The sequence below is a fragment of the Vicugna pacos genome, chromosome 7 (assembly GCF_048564905.1).
Source record: "Vicugna pacos chromosome 7, VicPac4, whole genome shotgun sequence".
Taxonomy (NCBI): domain Eukaryota; kingdom Metazoa; phylum Chordata; class Mammalia; order Artiodactyla; family Camelidae; genus Vicugna; species Vicugna pacos.
Window position 1 is genome coordinate 9,715,202 of NC_132993.1, and position 19,163 is coordinate 9,734,364.

The 19,163-nt window shown below is 44.3% G+C and overlaps 1 long non-coding RNA gene across 1 annotated transcript; it reads left to right on the forward strand.

Annotated features, from left to right (window-relative positions):
- The first annotated feature begins 9,580 nt into the window (after nt 1-9,580).
- Nucleotides 9,581-18,995, forward strand: LOC102533117 (uncharacterized). Its single transcript, XR_012074658.1, has 3 exons — nt 9,581-9,715; nt 10,614-10,705; nt 18,867-18,995. It is a non-coding gene; the product is annotated as an uncharacterized lncRNA (long non-coding RNA).
- The last annotated feature ends 168 nt before the right edge of the window (nt 18,996-19,163 follow it).

A 19,163-nucleotide genomic window follows, 5' to 3' on the forward strand; every position in this document is an offset into this window, starting at 1 on the left:
GCAGAAGCCCCCAGTTACCAGAGCTTCCACTTATTCATAGTCTCACCTAAGCGTTCCTACTCGAAACATATCAGGACCTTGTACAGACTTTATAGGAGGCACATTTCAACTTAATATAAAAGAGAATCCTCTAACAATTTTGCCATCCAGCAGCCACAGAGCAGACTCACTCCCTCACATGGCAAGCTTCCCGGTGTTCAATCCGAAGTCGGACTAACACTTGTGCGATCTGGACTCTGAATTAACTTCTAAGATTCTCTACTGAGTAACTCCCCAGGAAATCCAAGGTTTTATTCCCATGGGAAGTCTGAGGGTGAGCTATGCTGCCTTCTGGATGTGTGCTGCTTAGCTGGGAGCATCAGAAGCAGCCTGGACTTTGTATTTCTCACAAACGTGTCCTTATGGCCTCATTGAAAATTCACTGCTGTTGTGTCTGCTAATCAGGTTTCCAGGTTGAAGATTTACGGCTGGTGAAGTGTTTGACCTGTGTAAGAATGCAGATGGAGGAATTTAGAGGAAATGAGCTTCCCTGGTTCAGCGAGAGCTTGAGTCCCAGGCTGGAAACAACCCTGTGCTGTTTCATTGTAACAATGAGTCAGCTTTCAACAAAGCAGAAAATCCAGATAAATGGGATATTCCAAGTTGACATACTGTTGTCCTTAAGCACAAATTTGAGTGCCTACTGCAAGGCAGACACCAGCACAATGATGCCATCACAAGGGTACATTATAATTAAATGAATAGGAGGCAAGAGAGAACAAGGGAGAGGATAGAGAGAGGGAAGGAAAAAATAAAAGGTGCATGGAAATGAGACAAAAAAGACTGCAAATTGAGGCAGAAAATGGGACGTTCACCTTGGATGAAGAAGATGGGGAAAAGAAGAAAAGAAGAAAAGGAGAGGAAAGTTTGCTCCCCTTTCTAACCCATTCTGAATGCTAGTGAGCACAGCCTTCAAATATTAACACAAGAGTTAACATAGCGTTAGAAGACGGACGTTTATGTATCCAGTAAAAAGAAAGACATTTGTGAGAAGTTCATGTTAATAGGTTAATGTCAAGAGCAAAAAGGACACGGTGCACATGAACAATCTGATCACAGCTATGTAAGTATCAGATAATACCAGAAGAGAAATATTTAAATTTTTTACTATGGTTAGCTCTGAATAATCAAATTGTAGGCAACTTTTTCTTATATCTACGTCTGTCTTTTTCTATATTTTTTAAGAAAATAAGTAGCATGTACAATAACATTCTATTTTTTGAAATATAATAGTATTTTTCAAGTAATATAATAGTAGTATTCAAGTTAAAATATTTAACATCCCTATATGTAAGAAAAAATAAATGATCATACACTTTAATAAAAACATTTTCTAACATTACAAAGACATTCACGTCAGCAGGCCCAGAGAAACTCACAGAGGCAGGTGCAGTCAGATTCTCAAAGACACTAGTAAATAGCACAGACAGATTAACCCCAGGAAGACAGACGGACCGGGAAGAGGGCAAGGACTAACATGTCCACAAAGGATGTCCACCAGCACGCAGACCCACACTGTCTGATTCAGTCTGTATTTTCTTAGGCACTGAGAGATGGCATTGATTTCATCAATCCAAAACACAGTATGTTATTCTTTTTTAGAAATGAAATTTCAGCTTCTCATTCAATCATATATTCATTCAGCAAACATTACTGAGCATCTCCTCCTTAAATTCCATTTCAATCATCGTAACCATACCCTTGCTTATAATAGCCTCAGCTCTCTTGCTCACTTGGCAAAGCCAAAACTCTAATAATTCTATTTATTTTGGGGGAGGGTAATTAGGATTCCTTACTCATTTTTAGAAGAGGTACTGGGAATTGAACCCAGGACCTCATGCATGCTAAGCATGCGCTCTACCGCTTGAGCTATACCCTCCCCCTACAAAACTCTATTTATATCTAACTCTTTGCTTCCCCTGCACCTGAAAATAGCTGGAGAAAAATATGCACCAAGGTGACTGTCCTCAGCTGAAATTAAGTATGTGCATACATACTTGCCATTCTTTAAGTGGGCCCTTAACAATGCCTGGCAGTCGTATTCCATGTCCATCATCCCTCCTTCATCCCTACACCATCATTCTTCCTCTCCCCAGATCACTCTCATTGGCATTTTAAGAAATGCTGTATTCTATTGACCTCACTTTGTCTATCAGCAACCACATCATTTATTTCTTTTTTTTTTTTTTGCAGTAAATTCCTTTCAAAAGTTGTCTAAATAAATTCACTCTTCTCAGCCCCCTTCCCCACCCCACCTCTCTCTCTTAAACCCACTCCAGTGCTGCCCTGGCCCCACCACTCCACCAAGCTAACTCTTTAAGGGCTCCAAAGGCAGCCACATTACTAAAGCCAGTGATGACAAAGCCTCGGTCCTCATCGTACCTTACCCATCGGGAGTATGTAATACAAGCATCATGTTCTCCCTTTCACTTCCAGGACACCGCACTCTTGGTTTAACTCCTATCTCACTTCTCTGTACCCTTTCCTGGTTCCTTCAATATTCCTCCAGCCTTTGATTGTAGGACAGCTCCTAAGTCAGTCCTCACTGATTTTTTCCTAGTTTTATTGAGATATAATTGACATACAGCACCATGTAAGTTCAAAGTGTACAAAATAATCATTTGACTTACATGCATCATGAAACGACCACAGCAGGCTCAGTGGCCATCCACTTTCTCATACAGATGCAACATTAAGGAACTGGAAAGTATTTTTTCCTAGTAATGAGAACTCAGGATTTACTCTTAATAATTTTCATTTATAACATGCACAGCGTTAATTATCTTTATCATGTTGTACACCAAATCCATACTTATTTATCTAATAACTGAAAGTATATACCTTCTATCTTCCTCTAACCCCACCTCACTCTACCCCCTGCCTCTGGCAGCCACAAAATCAAATCTCTTTTCCTATGAGTTGGTTTGATTTTGAAGAGTAGTTGACCTATAAAACTATGTTAGTTCTTGGTACACAGCAAAGTGATTCAATATTTCTATATATTTCAAAATGATCACCATGATAAATCTAGTTGTCATCTGTCACTATACAAAGACATTACATAACTATTGACTCTATTCCCCACACTATACATTTCATACCTGTGACTTATTTATTTTTGTAGCCAGTCTGTACCTCTTAATCTTCCTCACCTAGTTCTCCCCTCCCCCAGCCCCTTCCCTTCCCTTGCAGGAAGGGATACATAGTCCATATCTATGACTCTGTTTCTATTGGTTATAGTTATTCATTTGTTTTGACTTTTAGATTCCACATGTAAGTGAAATCATATAGTATCTGTATTTCTCTGACTTATTCCACTCAGCATAATACCCTCTAGGTTCATCCATGTTGTTGCAAATGGCAAGATTTCAGTCTTTTTGCGACTGAGTAATAATCCATTGTGCATATATGTGTGTCTGTATGTATGTTTGTGCATATATACGTACACAGACATATAAACACACAACCCCTTCTTCATCCATTTATCTGTTGATGGACACTTAGATTGCTTCCATGTCTTGGCTATTGTAAATAATGCTGCACTGAACACAGGGGTACCTGAATCTTTTTGAATTAGTGTTTTTGTTTTCTTCAGATAAATACCCAGCATTGGAATTCAGCATGAAAAGTACAAAAGGAAGTATCTCACTGGTAAAGGCAAATATACAGTAAAGATTGTAGATCAACCACTTATAAAGCTAGTGGTAAGGTTAAAAGATAAAAGTAGTAAAATCATCTACATCCACAAGAAGTAGTTATGGGATATACAGAACAAAAGGTTGTAAAATATGTTGTCATGAACAGTAAACATCGGAGTGGGGTGTAAAAATGCACAATTGTTAAAATGCATCTGAACCTAAGAGATGAGCAACTTCAAATAATCACACACACATATACATGCATACATATATATATACACATATACATATACATACATATGTACACACAGACCTCATGGTAACCACAAACCAAAAATCTATAATAGATACACATCCAAAAAAAGAGAAAGGAATCCAAACATAACACTAAAAATAGTCATCAAATCCTAAGAGAGCAAAAGAGAAAAAAGAATAAAAGGGAACCACAAAAACAACTGCAAAACAATCAACAAAATGGCAATAAGTATATACCTATCAATAATTACCTTAAATGGACTAAATATTCCAATCAAAAGACACAGGTTGCCTGAATGGATACAAAAATAAGATAGATAGACGACAGACAGATAGATATGCCACCTACAAGAGACTCATTTCAGATCTAGAGACACACACCCCCACACACAATACTTATATTAGACCTTATTAGAGAAAATAGACTTTAAAACAAAGACTGTAACAAGAGACAAAGAAGGACATTTCATAATAATAAAAGGATCAATGCAAGAAGATATTAAAATGTAAATATATATGCACCCAATATAGATGCATCTAAAACAAATATTAACAGATGTAAAAGGAGAAATCGACAGTAACACAGTAATAGCAGAAGACTTTAACACTCCACTAACATCAGTGGAGAAATCATCCAGACAGAAAACCAACAAAGAAACAACGGCCTTAAATGACACATTAAACCAGATGAACTTACTAGAACATTCCATCCCAAAGCAACAGAATACATATTTTTTTCAAGTGCACATGGAACATTCTTTAGGACAGACCACAGGTTAAGCCACAAGACACAAGACCCAGTACATTTAAGAAGACTCAAATCATACCGAGCATCTTTTCTGACCACAACACTATTAGACTAGAAATCAACCACAAGAAAAAAAACCCTGCAAAAAACACAAACACATAGAGGGTAAACAACATGCTACTGAACAACCAGTGGGTCAGAGAAGAATTCAACGAGGAAATCAAAAAATTCCTGGAGACAAACGGAAACACCACCACAATAATCCAAAATCTGTGGAACGCAGCAAAAGCAGTTTTAAGGGGAGATTTGGTGATACAAGCCTACCTCAGGAAACAAGAAAATCTCAAATAAAAACCTAATCCTTACACCTAAGGGGACTAGAAAAAGAAAAAGAAAATGCAAAATTAGCAGAAGGAAAGAAATCATAAAGATCAAAACAGAAATAAATAGATTTAAAAAATAGAGAAGATCAATGAAACTAAAAACTTATTCTTTGAAAAGTTAAGCAAAATCGATACACATTTGGCCAGACTCGTCAAGAAAAAAAGAATTTACAACCAACACCACAGAAATACAAAGGATCATAAGAGATTACTTACTATTTCCTTTTTCACTGTGTCTCCTCACTTCGTGATCTCCTCTAGGACTTATGACTTTAGGAAATGTCTGCATGAAAACTTACATACTGAGTTGTCTAGTTGACATCCCCACTCTGGTATCTAATAGACTTTTCACACTCAGCACAGCTACACTGAACCTTTGCTGTTCTCCCAAAAGCGTGCTCCACCTACTACCTTCCCATCTCAGTGATGGCAACCCCATCCTCCCAGATGCTCAAGCCCAGATCCTCCAGTCCTTCTAGTTCGCTCACAATTGCTGGCTCTGCTTCCAAAGTGCATTTAGAATCCCGCCACTTCTCACTAACTCTGCCAGTATCACCCTGGTAAGCGCCACTACTGTCTCTCATCCGAATTACTGCAGTCACTCCCCAATGGTGCCTATCTCTACTTTGTTCTCTTCCCAACTATTTTCAGCAGCTTCCATGTCCAATCAAGGCAATTCTCTACTCAAAACCCTGCAGTGGTTAGAGGAAAAGACTTAAGTCTGTACAATGGACCGAAATGCTCAGATGATCTGGCCCACATCCCCTGTAACCTGCCCCTCACTCTGCTCAAGCTGCATGAGCCTCCGTGCTACGCCTCAGACACACGCAGCCACACTCCTCCCTTAGGGTGTGTGCTCTAGCTGGTCTGTTTGGAAGGCTCCTCCCCAGATGTCCACTAGGCTAGTGTCTTCGCCGTTTTCAAATCGTTTCTCAAATCTCATATTCTCAATGAGGCCAACCTGAAGCATGATTTTTTTTAAAGCATGCTTTTTAAAAAAGCAGCATGCCCAACTACTCCAACTCCATATGCCACCCCATCTCTGGCACTTTCAACCCCCTTACTTTGCTTTCACTTTTTTCCCAAAGAATTTATCACCTTCCAGCATGCCGTGTAATTTTCTTATTTATTATTCTACCTCTTTTTCCTACTAGAGTGTAATCTCCAAAAGGACAGGGATTCTTGCCTTATTCACTGAGGTGCCCCAAGCCCTAGAGCAACACCTGGCACGTGGTAGATTCCTGCATTTAACAAGCGCTTACTGAGAACTTACCACATGCCAAGCCCTGGAAATGGAGCAAGGAGTAAGGCAGACATGGTGTCTGTCCCCTTGGAGCTTCCAGTCTCATTCTTCTGCAGATTTCCTAGAGGCAGTTAACTTTCATAACATTCAAAAGAAAATGGAAAAGCTTCCAGAAGGACTGCACCGGCCATTCTCACAGCTCATTAAATGCTCTACCTAAACCGTCAGACTGATGACTGAAACAAACATGATAACCACGTGCTTTGGGTTTCAGACTTCAGTGCCAACCCATACAACTGACGGACTACAAACCAGAACCCCAAGGCTCTTCAGTCCAGGATGTAAGAAAGAGTTTGCCCTAATGACACCAGATGTAGTTCACGATGAACAAAATAAGCCACGTAAGACATTCCATGTCAGTCTAGCCCTTTGATAACTCCGCCCCTAAATAAACAGACATGCTCCAAATAAAAAAAATTCCTATTTTAAAACCATGATAATCAACTCTTTTGCTTTATTTAATAATTAGCTGGACTGAAATCCTTCCATGCCTTTTTTTTTTTTTTTTTGCAGTACTGGCAGCAAATTGATAACCTCGGGCAATTTTTAATTAGCACCCTCTAAAAATGGTTTGCGAAATTAGCCAACTATGAAATAACCTCACCCAAATGATTAAGTTCCAACTGCATTTCAGATCCATCACCTGGTTTTACTGTATGAACACACCATCACTCCAGGATTGCTAATGACAATGTTCACCGGCCTGTGTTTTAATACACGCCCAGCACAGCGTGCAGCAAATGCCAGCTGCCACATCCCTGCACTGCTGCTGCGAGTGACCTGCCAGCCATTTGGTGTTGACATTTCTATTACCAGAAATAGCTCTGCCTCCAACCTTAACCCAGCGGAGAGAGTATTTAAAGATAAGCTTCCGCACGCCTAGGGAAGTCACGCGTATTACTCAGTGTGAGGAAAGCCAGGGGCTGCTTCAGTGAAGACCTGGCGGTGGCCGTGCTTAACTGGCGGGACCGCTGTACTAATAATCAAGGGAGGTCTCTCCTTCCTCACACCGTCACAGCCGAACAGCACTCCCGAAGCACGTTCATATGACCTTGTTTCATTTCAAAATAAGACTAGGAGTCAGGTAGCTGTAAGTCCAACACATAGTTGAGGACATGGAGCACTGGAGGCTGAAATAACTCACTCAGAGCTAGAGGCAGAGCCAGAAGAGAATTTCTGGTTGCCTGCTCGTAGCTCACCTGCCACCACCTAGTGCCACCGGCAGCTCCAGCCTCTATGCCCCCAAACACCTCCTCACTTGTCACCCTTCCCCACGTTTTGTCTCCCTCCAGTCAGGTCGCTACACAGCAGCCAGAGTGATCTCAAAATGCAAGCCTGCAGGTGCAACTCTTCTGGACACGGCTAACCCCGGCTCTCAGGCCAAGGTCCCGGATCATCCCACAAGCCCCGTGTCATCTGTCCTCTGCCTCCTCTCCTGTCCGCTCGCCACCCTCCAGCCACCCTGACATCTCCAGTTCTACGGACTCTCTCTTCTCTCTCACGGCTTTCACCCAAGCTATCTTCTCTGCCCACAACCCAGTCCCTACCCTTCACCTTGCAGTAGCTTTGTCACTGGGCTTTCCAGGCAACCACTAGGGAAGCCAAACCCCAGGCCCTTGACTGGAGTCTGCCTCGGCCTCTCCCAGGGAGAGGGCAGCACTGGTGCCCACGCCTGGCTTGACCAGACCCACAGAACCCAGCCTTCACCCTGGAGAGGACAAGGTGGACCGTGGTGTTAATGAGGGGACAGCGATGGTGGGACTCTCATGGACCAGGCAGCCAGTGGCCTGGGAAAAGGGGGCCAAGAAAATCTGGGAGGAGGTATAAATTTGATCCAATATATTATTATTAACTAGTCTACAATATCAAGATGTTTCTTTCATCCTAGAACCCAAAGGCAAATAGACCATTCTCCCTTGGCTTGTGCGGTCCTTTTAGACAGTGGTAAGGAAGACGTCGACTTAAGTGAGATCTAACAGGTGCCTAGCATTGTTCAAACTGACCTTGCCTGCTTTTCCATTCTACCTCCGACATGTCCCTTGCTTACTGGGCTGTCGTCTAATAAAGGGGGATGAAGATCTTTTCTTGTTTGAATTTGCTCTACGTGACTGGCTCTACAAGCTGATGGTTCCTAGGAGTTTTCACACCTAGGCTGGAACTGTTAGGATTCTATTCTAGCTCCATCTGGCAAGAAGGATCCTAATGATTCTGGCCTCAGAATTTTCTCCAGAGCTACGTATAGACTTGCACAACCTCAGAGCTGGAAAGAACCCTAGAAGATACTGACTCTGGTCCTAGAGGCTTATTTGATTAATAAGCAATCCTATTTGCAGATAGACAGGTCTCTGCATACATACCACAAACACAGCTACATTCATGTTAAGTCTTTAATTCCCCAAAGGCAACCAAACTATTTCACAATATTTTTCCAGGCATCCAGACACACACACAGTTGACTTCTGGTACATCTTACTTATTTGTTTGATGTTGAAATGCACCTACTGGAGAATTTCCTTCACCAGGGGGCAGCCAAGCCTCAACTAAACTATAAGGTGTCGCTCGAACTGCCCTGATCAACAAAAAAATAAACAGCTTTAAGATCTAATTGCATGTGGACACGTTTGTCTCTACTGACTTGGACTGGACCCCATGGAAAAGGAGTTCTCTGGAGGATATTCGAAATCAACAAGTAAGTGATATGGTACTTGATGGTTCCTCCCTAACTCAGGGATGACAATGCACCACTGACAAAGGCAAGGCTGAAGGAAGGGGATTTTGCAGTGGCCTCCCCACTGGGGATGCTCTGCCGTTAAACGCAAGACAGCCTGTTCTCTCGGCCCTCGTCCAGAAGGACTTGACCATCAACTCTACACTGCGAGGTGTCAGCACTTAAAGGCTACACCGTGCTCAGGACCAGCTCTCCTTCCAGGAGCACGAAGCTGGCTGCTCCTAAGCAGAACTGTGACTGAGTTTTGCCTCGTTTCATTCATTTCCTCACATTATGTGCAGGCGGGGGAGTCCATTTCCTCACCTAACAGTGAAGTCCTTTAGGGGCAGAGATGACATTATTCATCTGTGGTTCCCTTTCTCCTTCTCCAGGGCTTGGTCGCCACTTGTCTCCTCAGTCTCTTCTCTTACCATGTATCCTCACAACTCACTTTCCTGGCTAATTTCACATCATTTTTCTCTTTTCCTTTTTTTGGTAGGGGGCTTTCCTGATGCCTTCAGACCCTTCTTGCTTAAATTTGCAAGAATGGGTTTTGGTCGGTTGCAGCACAGAAGCCTGCCTGATGTTGGCGAGGACTCCAGTACGCCTCCAGTGCCTTCAGCACTTAGCAGAGCATCCCAGGTACAGTCAGAGCCAATGCCGAGAGGGAAGAAGGGATGCCCCATTCTACACGCAGTAGGAATGAACGGGTTCCCCATGTTAACACAGGAGACTTCTAATATCAGACTCCCCCCCCATCTCTCTCTCCACACACACACATAATTTTTTTTTTTTTACTATACTAGAAGGATGGAATGCAAAATTCCCCCTCACTTTCCAAGCCTCTGTCCTCAAGGAAAGGTGAAGTCAATGTTTGGTTGCTAAGAGTTTATTTTAAGGACGAGGTTTGAGGGGGAAGGTGGAGAGGGCTAGAGAAGCAGACGACGGGAAGGAGTGTCATCTGTGGCAGGAAGGGCTGTGCCTGGGCCGAGGGGTGGACCGTGGCAGGAGGGAAGCACAAGGCCTGGGAGAGAAGGACCGCGTGCAGCAGGATAGCAGGACCCTGATCCAGCTGCCAAGGATTCCTTCCTTCCCCCTGGAGAGATCTCGGGCCTGAGGGCAATGCTGTGGACAAGGACAAAGATGTCCCAGTGATGACCTACATGGACAGATGACAGATAGCCAGGTGGTCCCTACTATATAAGGCCCAGAACCTTGAAGAAGCCCTTAGAATGACAAGTTGAATTCTTGGCAGCCGAGAGAGAGAGAGAGAGAGAGAGATGTTTAGCATCAAAATTAGAACGACTTAGCAAACATCAAGAAGTGTGATGTTTCTTACGTATCAGAGCGTGTGAACCAAGATTCAGAGGTGCCACAGATACTAAGTACATTGGAAACGCTCGGGGTAAGTTTCTACATTTATTCAGCTTGTGCACTGAGCTATTGGTCGCACCGTTAGTCTCTTGATTTGACCAGGAGGCGCAGGGCGTCTGTAACGCATAGAAATGAGGGATCAGTGATACTGCGTGTGTTCTTACAGGCCACACGGGACAAAGCCCTTCCTTGCTCAAGGTCAGGGACAGAGATCACGTCGGCTTCTCTTCTGGTGTTCAGCATTACTGGAAGTCTAAGGTCAGATTTATGATGTAGAAGGCTCCCAGAATAAACGGTACTTTCTCACCTCTTTGCCCCTAATGATTTAGTACAACCATGTTCCAACTCAGAGGTCAAGGAAGCAAGGAAATGAGACCTCCTTCTTCAACTTTTAAATTGAAATCTACAAAAAAATATGCCAGGGTGAGAAAAGACATAAAACCATATCAATATATAAAGTACAAGACGAAAGAAAATGGTTTAATACTCTTAATAAAAAACTGTCCGTGCAGAGGAAGGCAGCCTCCTTGGCCTAAGCCCTTGCTGACTGGCAGGGGAGGAAGGAAGCTCTCCTGCTTGTGCTAGGGCAGTGGAAAGTGGAGACTCCTCTGGATAATTTCATATGAATAGCACTGGGGTACAAAACAAAGCTTTGATACACCGTGAGGTTTGAAAAGGAGGCTGTTGCAGGGAACTCACAAGGATGTGAGCACTATGCACCCACAAGAGGGAGTAAATGTTCCCCGCAGGCCACGCCCACCATGTAGTTTGCAGAACATCTCCCAGACAGGAACCAGAAGGTCACCATGACAACTGACTTGTGGCCTGAGGATGCAGGTGTGCTTTAGTGAAAGTCCACGGGGTTGCAGAAACAGACGCCCAATCAAAGAGTCACATACTGTTGACAATGATCAGGATTCAGGCCAGTTTTGCACTAGGTACCCACCATTTACAGCCAGCATCCATTCCGATCAGCCGGGACCTGTGCCCTTGCAGGTACCTACTACTCTCATCACCCAGAGCACTCACACGGAACCCCAATTCTGGAAGTACAGCCAAATCTCCAGCGAAGTGGGAAGAAGGCGGCAGTTACTGTACCCTACCTCCCTGATGTGACCACCATGGAAGCTCTACGCCAGCAACGGTGAGACAGATGGATAACAGAGCCAGTGATGGAGACAGGTGGCCCTGAAAACAGTCTGCAATAATGAAGGCATACTGTTTTGAGGAAAAGAAAGATGTGAGAGGTATGGCAGAGAAAAGTTGGCCAGAGATTGTAATAGATGGGAACCCTGTATCTCAAAAAGAATGGCCATTATGAGGATCAAAGTCACCTGGGCCACCTGCTAAAAACTGAAGATTCCTGGACCCTACTCCAGATGCACAACATCAGGACTGCAGGGGAGGGGGACTGAATCAAGGCAACCTGCATTTTTAACTCATTTCCTAGGTAATTCTTGAAGGAATAAATAGTATGAGGAGAGAAGGATGGTGTGCCCAGTCTTTATAAGTCTGGGGAACCAGGGAGCATCCGAGAAGAAGGCTCTGAATGTAACTAAAGCCAGGAGACAAAAGGAGAGAGAGTTCAGATCTAGAGTTGCAGGTCTCGGGTGACTCTGAATTTTCTGATAAAGCATAGGCAGGTGATGACACTCAGGGGGGCCAGCTGGGTTACACAGTCAACCTCCAGGTCGCCTCCCATTTGGAAGAGCCCTTACTGTGAGGACTTTGGTGGGGGGAGGGCTCTCCTCACGACCAGAACCTGGAGGCCGGCCATTCCCTGGCTCTACCCTGCAGTGGCCGGAGTGTGAGGACGTATCAAGACCAGGTCAGTTAGGTGCTTTGACCCAGGACTTTGAGACTCAAAGGAGAGTCTCAAAGATATGCAGAAGGTGTTTAAGAAATAATCACAGCAATGGCCTCACTGGTGTCAAGAAGCCCATGGGGATGCCCAGTCGACTCTTCCTTGGGTGGGAGCTTGGCTTCTACTGAGTCATGTTCCCATGTACGACTTTTGACTCTCCCCCTTGAAGCTATGAACAACTCATACACTTTCCAGTAAACTCCTTGTCTGCCTAAGTCTGTAAGATTCGGAGAACACCAGAGCACAAAAACAGAACCCATGATCGCTTCCTCCGGATACTGGAGAGAAAGAAATACAAAGGCAGGAGAAAGAGGAAGCTCAGAGAGCAGAGGGTCAAAGGGTTTCTTAAGATCAGGATTCAGGCAAGTAGACTCTCACAGAAATTGAGAAAGTGTTTACTGAAGAAAGAGAAGAAACTGACGCGCCGGGGTTGGCCATTTCTTTCCTGTCCTCCCAGACTGCTTTATCAGGTTTCTATGTGGGGGGTTACCGCACGGTATTACAGCTGCATGCCCCCCGGAGACTGCGGGCACCACCAGGGTAGGAGCCATCACTATCCTGAGAGTGCCATCTCCAGCAGGTGCCCTGGAAATGGATGAGCGAGGTGGGAAGAAAGGAAGGAAAGACTGGGCATTAGAAATGTTCCAAAAAAAAAAAAGTGGAATGGGAGTTCCCCTGGACCTCCTGAGATGGAAATAGGCCACCCCAGGGCAGCCCTCCCTCCCCCCTGGGAGGCTGCCGAAGCAGGGCCTGCCCCCGCCCCCCACAGCCTCCTTCCAGCTGGGCGATTCCCCAGCTGGCTCCTTGCCGCTCTTCCCCACCAGACCCTTCAATGTACTTGGCTCCTTTAAGAAATTAGGAAGAGCCTCTCATTTCAGGCAGCTTCCTTTGGCTTTCTGCCCTGCAAAAGGACAGTCAAAGGACTGCGAGGGCTTAATGACCTGCTGAAATATGAAAGAGGAAAAAATATGACGAACAAAATACAAGCCCCGTTTTATGCTGCTTTGCTTTACTGAGCTTTGCAGGTACTGCCTTTTTTTCTAAAGTGAAGGTTTACGGCAACCCTGCCTTGAGCAAGTTAAGCCTATTGGTGCCTTCTTTCCAGTAGCATTCGCTCATTCTGCGTCTCGGTGTCACAGGCTGGTAACTCTCCCAGTATTTCAAACTTTCATTGTTATCGCGTTTGTTACGATGATCAGGGATCTCTGACACTACTGTTGTAATTGTTCTGCGGCACCATGAACTGTGCCCACACGAGGTGGTGGCCTTAACTGACAAATGCTGTGTGTGTTCTGAGCGCTCCATTGACCGGCCCTTCCCTCTCCTTGGGCCTCCCTACCCCCCGAGACACGATACTGACAGCAGGCCCGTCCATAACCTTACAGTGGCCTCTAAGTGTTCAAGTGAAAGGCAGTCACGTGCATGTCTCTCAGTTTAAATCAAAAGCTACAAAAGATGAAGCTTGGTGAGGAAGGCATGCCGAAAGCCGAGACAGGCCAAAAGCTAGTCCCCTGGCACCAGTCAAGTTGCAAACGAGAAGGAAAAGGTCTTGAAGGGCATTAAAAGTGCTACTCAAGTGAAAAAACAAGTGGTAGGAAAGCAAAATAACATGAGTGCTGATATGAAGACAGCTGCAGTGGTCTGGACGGAACATCTCACCAGCTACCACCTTCCCTTAAGCCAAAGCCTAACCCAGAGCAAGGCCGTAACTCTCGTTACTTCTGTGAAGGCTGAGAGAGGTGAAGAAGCTGCAGAAGAAACCTGAAAATAGCAGAGGTTGGTTCACGAGGTTTAAGGAAAGAAGCCGTCTCCATATGATGAAAGTCCGAGGGGAAGCAGTAAATGCTGACGTGGAAGTCGCAGCAAGTTCTCCAGAAGAAACCTAACTCAGATAACCAGGGAAGGTGGATACAATCGACAACAGATTTCCAACGCAGATGAAACAGCCTTATCTTGCGAGGAGATGCTATTTAGGGTTTGCATAGCTAGAGAGGAGAAGTCAGTGTCTGACTTCAAAGGACAGGCTGACTCTGTTGTTAGAGACTAACGCAGCTGGTGATTTTAAGTTGATGCCAAAGTTCATTTACCATTTGGAAAATCCTAAGGGCCTTATGAATTTTGCTAAATCTACTCCACCTGTGCTCTATAAATGGGACGACAAAGCCTGGATGATAGCACGTCCGTTTACAACATGGCTTACTGAGTATTTTAATCCAGCTGAGACCACTGTCAAGGCCTGCTGCTCAGAAAAGATTCTCTTCATAACATTACTGTTCACTGACAACGCATCTGGTCAGCCGAGAGCTCTAAGGAAGATGTACAATGAGATTCACGTTTTCATGCCTGCTAACACAATATCCATTCTGTAGCCCATGAATCATGGAGCAATTTCAACTTTCAAGTCTTATTATTTAACAGACACTACATTTTGTAAGGCTAGAGCTGCCACAGATAGTTATTCTTCTGATGGATCTAAGAAAAGAAAACTGAAAACCATCTGGAAAGGACTCACCATTTGAAATGCCGTTAAGAACGTTGTGATTCAGGGGAAATGGTCAAAATGTCAGCGTTAACAGGAGTGTGGAAGAAGTTGATTCCAACCCTCATGGGTGACTTGAAGGGTTCAAGACTTCAGTGGGGGAAGTCACAGCAGACGAGGCAAAATAGCCAGAGAACCAGGAGTGGAGCCTGAAGATGGGACCAAATTGCTGCAGTCTCATGATAAAATCTGAACAGATGAGGAGATCCTTGTCACGGATGAACAAAGACAGCGGTATCTTGAGATGGAATCTATGCTTGGTGAAGATGCCATGAAGGATGTTGAAATGACAACAAAGGATTTAGAGTATGACATAAACTTGGTTGATAAAGCAGAGGTGGGGTTTGAGAGGACTGCCTCCAAATTTGCAAGAAGTTCTACTGTGAGTAAAACATTATCAAACAATGCTGCACGCTACAGAGAAACCGTTCACAAGAGGAAGAACTGATCGCTGGTGCAAACTTCCTTGTTATCTCATTTTAAGAAACTGCCACGGCTACCCTAACTAACCTTCAGCAAACACCACCCTGATCAGTCAGCAGCCCTCAACGTCCAGCTACGACCCACCACCAGCAAAAAGATTATGACTCACTGAACACTCAGATGATGGCTAGCATTTTCTTTTTAACCAATAATGTGTTTTTAAAATAAGGGATGTACATTGTTTTTTAGACATAATGCTACTGTGCACTTAATACACTGCAGTCTAAACGTAATTTTTATGTGCACTGAGAAACCGAAATGACTCACTTTATTGTGGTATTTGCTTTTTTGCACTGGTCTGCAACTGAGCCTGCAATATCTCCGAGGCCTGCCTGCACAAATTAGCATCTCAAAAAGCGATCCTGCGACATCTCTTTCCTATCTATTTTCCAGGAGGTATGAGCACCACTGAGAACCCAGTCTCCCTCATCGGTGTTCATCTGCAACCTCAGGGTCGTGCTTTGTACTCAGAATGTGCCTAACACACCTAACAGTAAAATGCATTCAAGCAGAAGGGATGAAAGCAATGGAAGGGCGGGCCGGGGGGCTTAGCAATGCAAATAGGTGGGTAGAAGTTCCTAGAGAAACTGGAGGAATTAGATTCATTACATAGTAGGGGAGCTTATACTTAGAAACGTGAGACCCCTCCCAGATCGCAAGGAAAGGCCTCCAGGAAGTGGCCGAAAAGGCCCCCTTTCTGATGAGAAGAGGCCACAGGAGAGAGTGAACGAACACAACTCCCATTCTCGACCTCCTAGAACATGAGTGTTCGCTGCAGTTGACCCATTCTTGTCCCACCACTGTGTACGAGTTTGTGGGCATCTGCTAGCTTGTCTTCTTACCTTGTATCTCCTGACCAAGGGGAGCCAGGGCCTCACCTGACCCTGTGACTACTGTCCTGGTGCCAGATGCACTGGTCACATAGAGCTTTTAGATCTCCTCTGGAAGTTGGGGGGAAGGGAGCAAATCGGTATGTGGTGACCAGACGAGCAGGCTAAGGCAGGGACAATATGCTCCCCCAAATACTCCACTTTCTCACCCATTTCCCAGTGCCCTGGCAACTAATCAGGGCTGGATGACTGGTTCAGGCTGACAAAGTATGAGCAGAAGGGATGGGGGGTCAATCCCAAGCTGAGGCAATTAAAGGCCCTCACTTCTCCTGCTGGTCGTTCTGAGGAACAGGATGTGGTTTCCAGACGATGGGGTGAGATGACGGCCAGCTTGGGTCCTGAGTATTTAGAGCAGGATGAACCACGGACTGGTGCTGGGTATGTAGTCTGAGTGACAAATAATAAGTGTTTCAAAGCACTGGGATTTCAGGGTCTTCTTCTTCTTCTTTTAATTGCAGCATAACTGATCCTATCCTAACCTGTCCTATTCACTTTGCCATCTTCTTTTTCCCCCGTGACAAGATTTACACTGTTGACAACATTCATGGATGGCCTTTATGCACAATCAACATGAGAGTCTCAAACCAGCCTAAAGAAGATGCTAAACAGCACGGCGGTCATTCTAAGTCACTACCTACCATGCATTTCTGTCACTCCTCTAGAAAAGTGCTTCCAATAGCATTGGGGAAACTTCCAACTGGACGTAGCAAGAGAATGGTGGCGAACTGATAGTTTCCTTCAGGATTTAGGGCCAGGAATCTAGTCTCATACATTCTCAAAGGCATTCAATTTCTTTCGGAACAACAAGGTACCCAGTTCTCTACAAGGTTTTATAGGAAATTTGGGCATTTGCTAGTTTCTAATCCCACTAATTTCTGTCTCCTACAATCCTCACACCTTGCCCACTTTCTCTTGTGATCAGAAAAAATGACAGACCACCCAAGCCTCGCTCAGTGACTGTCAAATGTTTCAAGATGCTCTAGCCCTGTCCCAGAGGTCTTTGCTATAAAAGCAGCATTATGTTTTAGGCCTTATAGGGCCCGGTACGTAGGACAAGGGATGTAGGGAGACATACTTGCTGGTCCTGGGCATCTAACATGCTGGCTCTCTAATGCTCTCAAATCTAAAACTCCTCTGTAGCAGCACTGGACTATTTGCCTTCCCCAAAGCAGCTCAACTTCTAACACTAAGCATTTAGAATCATATAACAAAGGGGAATTCTGTACTGAAGTTATATTTAACTTATTAATGAAGAATATGAATAAAGGTCATCTTTTGGACCTGCAAGTAGTATTCTGGGTGCTGAGAGAAGAAGGGAGAAATAAAAGGGGATAAACGTGGAAAGGGTGGGGGACAAGCTCGGGAGGGCATGCTCAGAGGGAGACTGGGAGTCCAGGAGGGACAGAGGGACAGTTGAGGCATTCACATACGTGGGGCCCAGGTGGGTGGGAGTTTGCAGGGCAGGAAAGCTGCCGGCTATTCACTGTTCATCAGGCAAGGTGCAGGTAGGCCACCGTGGGAGTTAGTTCCTCTGCATCCTCTCATTTCATCTTCCCATTAACTGATGAGATTGATAGTGTTATCTCTGCTTTACATGAAAAAATTCAGATGGAGATGAATTTATCAAGCTAATAGGTGGCTAAATTGCAAAGCAAAACCAAGTCTTCCCTTCTCCAAAGTCCAAGTTCTTTTTCTTCAGCATGTGATAAATTTTACCTGCCAGGAGTCCTAAATGTGTAACATCATTAATTTTCCCCCAGCAATGCAGAGCGTGTGGTGTACCTTGCTCTAAGCTAAATCGGGTGTGTTTCTCCAGAATTCTACGTGGGATAAATTATATTATCACACCTATAAAAGGAAACTGTCCACTTAACAGCTGCATATGCCTGGGCGAGAGCAAAACTGACAGCCGGGTTTCCCCAAAACTTTTTCCAACCAGGTGACATCATTAAACAACCACAAAATTTCAGCACACCATTCTCCAAACCACTCTGATAAAGGGCTTAGAATTTCAAATAATCTAATATGTCAGACCCATATGGTATCAAATTACAGACTCTTTTCTGACCAATGGACTTTTAGCCAATCATGTGTAGACCTATGGGGTCATCCTGTTCTATTCAGAGAGGAAGTTGTTTGCAATCATTACCCAGCATAACCACCCTGAAGCCCTCCTCCTAGCAAAGTCCCCTGATCCCCACTTCCACGAGCCCCACCTCAAGTTGATCACTTAGGGAAATTCTTCAGTGGTGTGTTCTCCCTCACCTGGCAAGCAAATAAATAAACTCAAGATTTTTTTCTTTATAGTTAAGGTGGGCTTTGTTTTATCGGGTGACACACGATTGTCCGTCCCCATCTTGACTGTGGAGCTAGGCTTCCAAACTGTTCTGCTCTTTTTTAAATTGTCAGCTTTCAAGAACAGTCAAGAATCTTGAATTTCCAGTATACATTACCCTGATTGCACACGTCCAAGGCAATTCAGGGGATGTCTCAGCTGTACATCTTTAAGATGCTGGACTTCAATCAGGCCAGACATATCCTGATTCCAATTATGTCTCAGAGTGGAAGCTGTGCTTTGAAAAGGATTACATTGATTCCAAGGAAATCCCAAGGAATAACTTTTCCTGCACTTATTTCTTACAGACATCAGTCACAGAACCGCACCATCTGTGAAAGAGAGAGGAAAAACTACTGGCTATGAAATGTTTTAATGGTGGGATAACATCCCAGAAGGGAGCCAGCACCTGCTCAGCGTCTTTACTGATAAACAGAATGTGGAACACCTGCTAGACGGTGGCAGTTATTCTAGCCCAAGTTTATTTTGGTTTTCTTATTTATAATTTCCAAGTTCCTCAAATAGGCAGGCCAATACTATCTGCCGAGAGCAAGACTGTGCACTGTGACAGGACGTTCACTCATTCAGCAAACATCTGCCAAGAA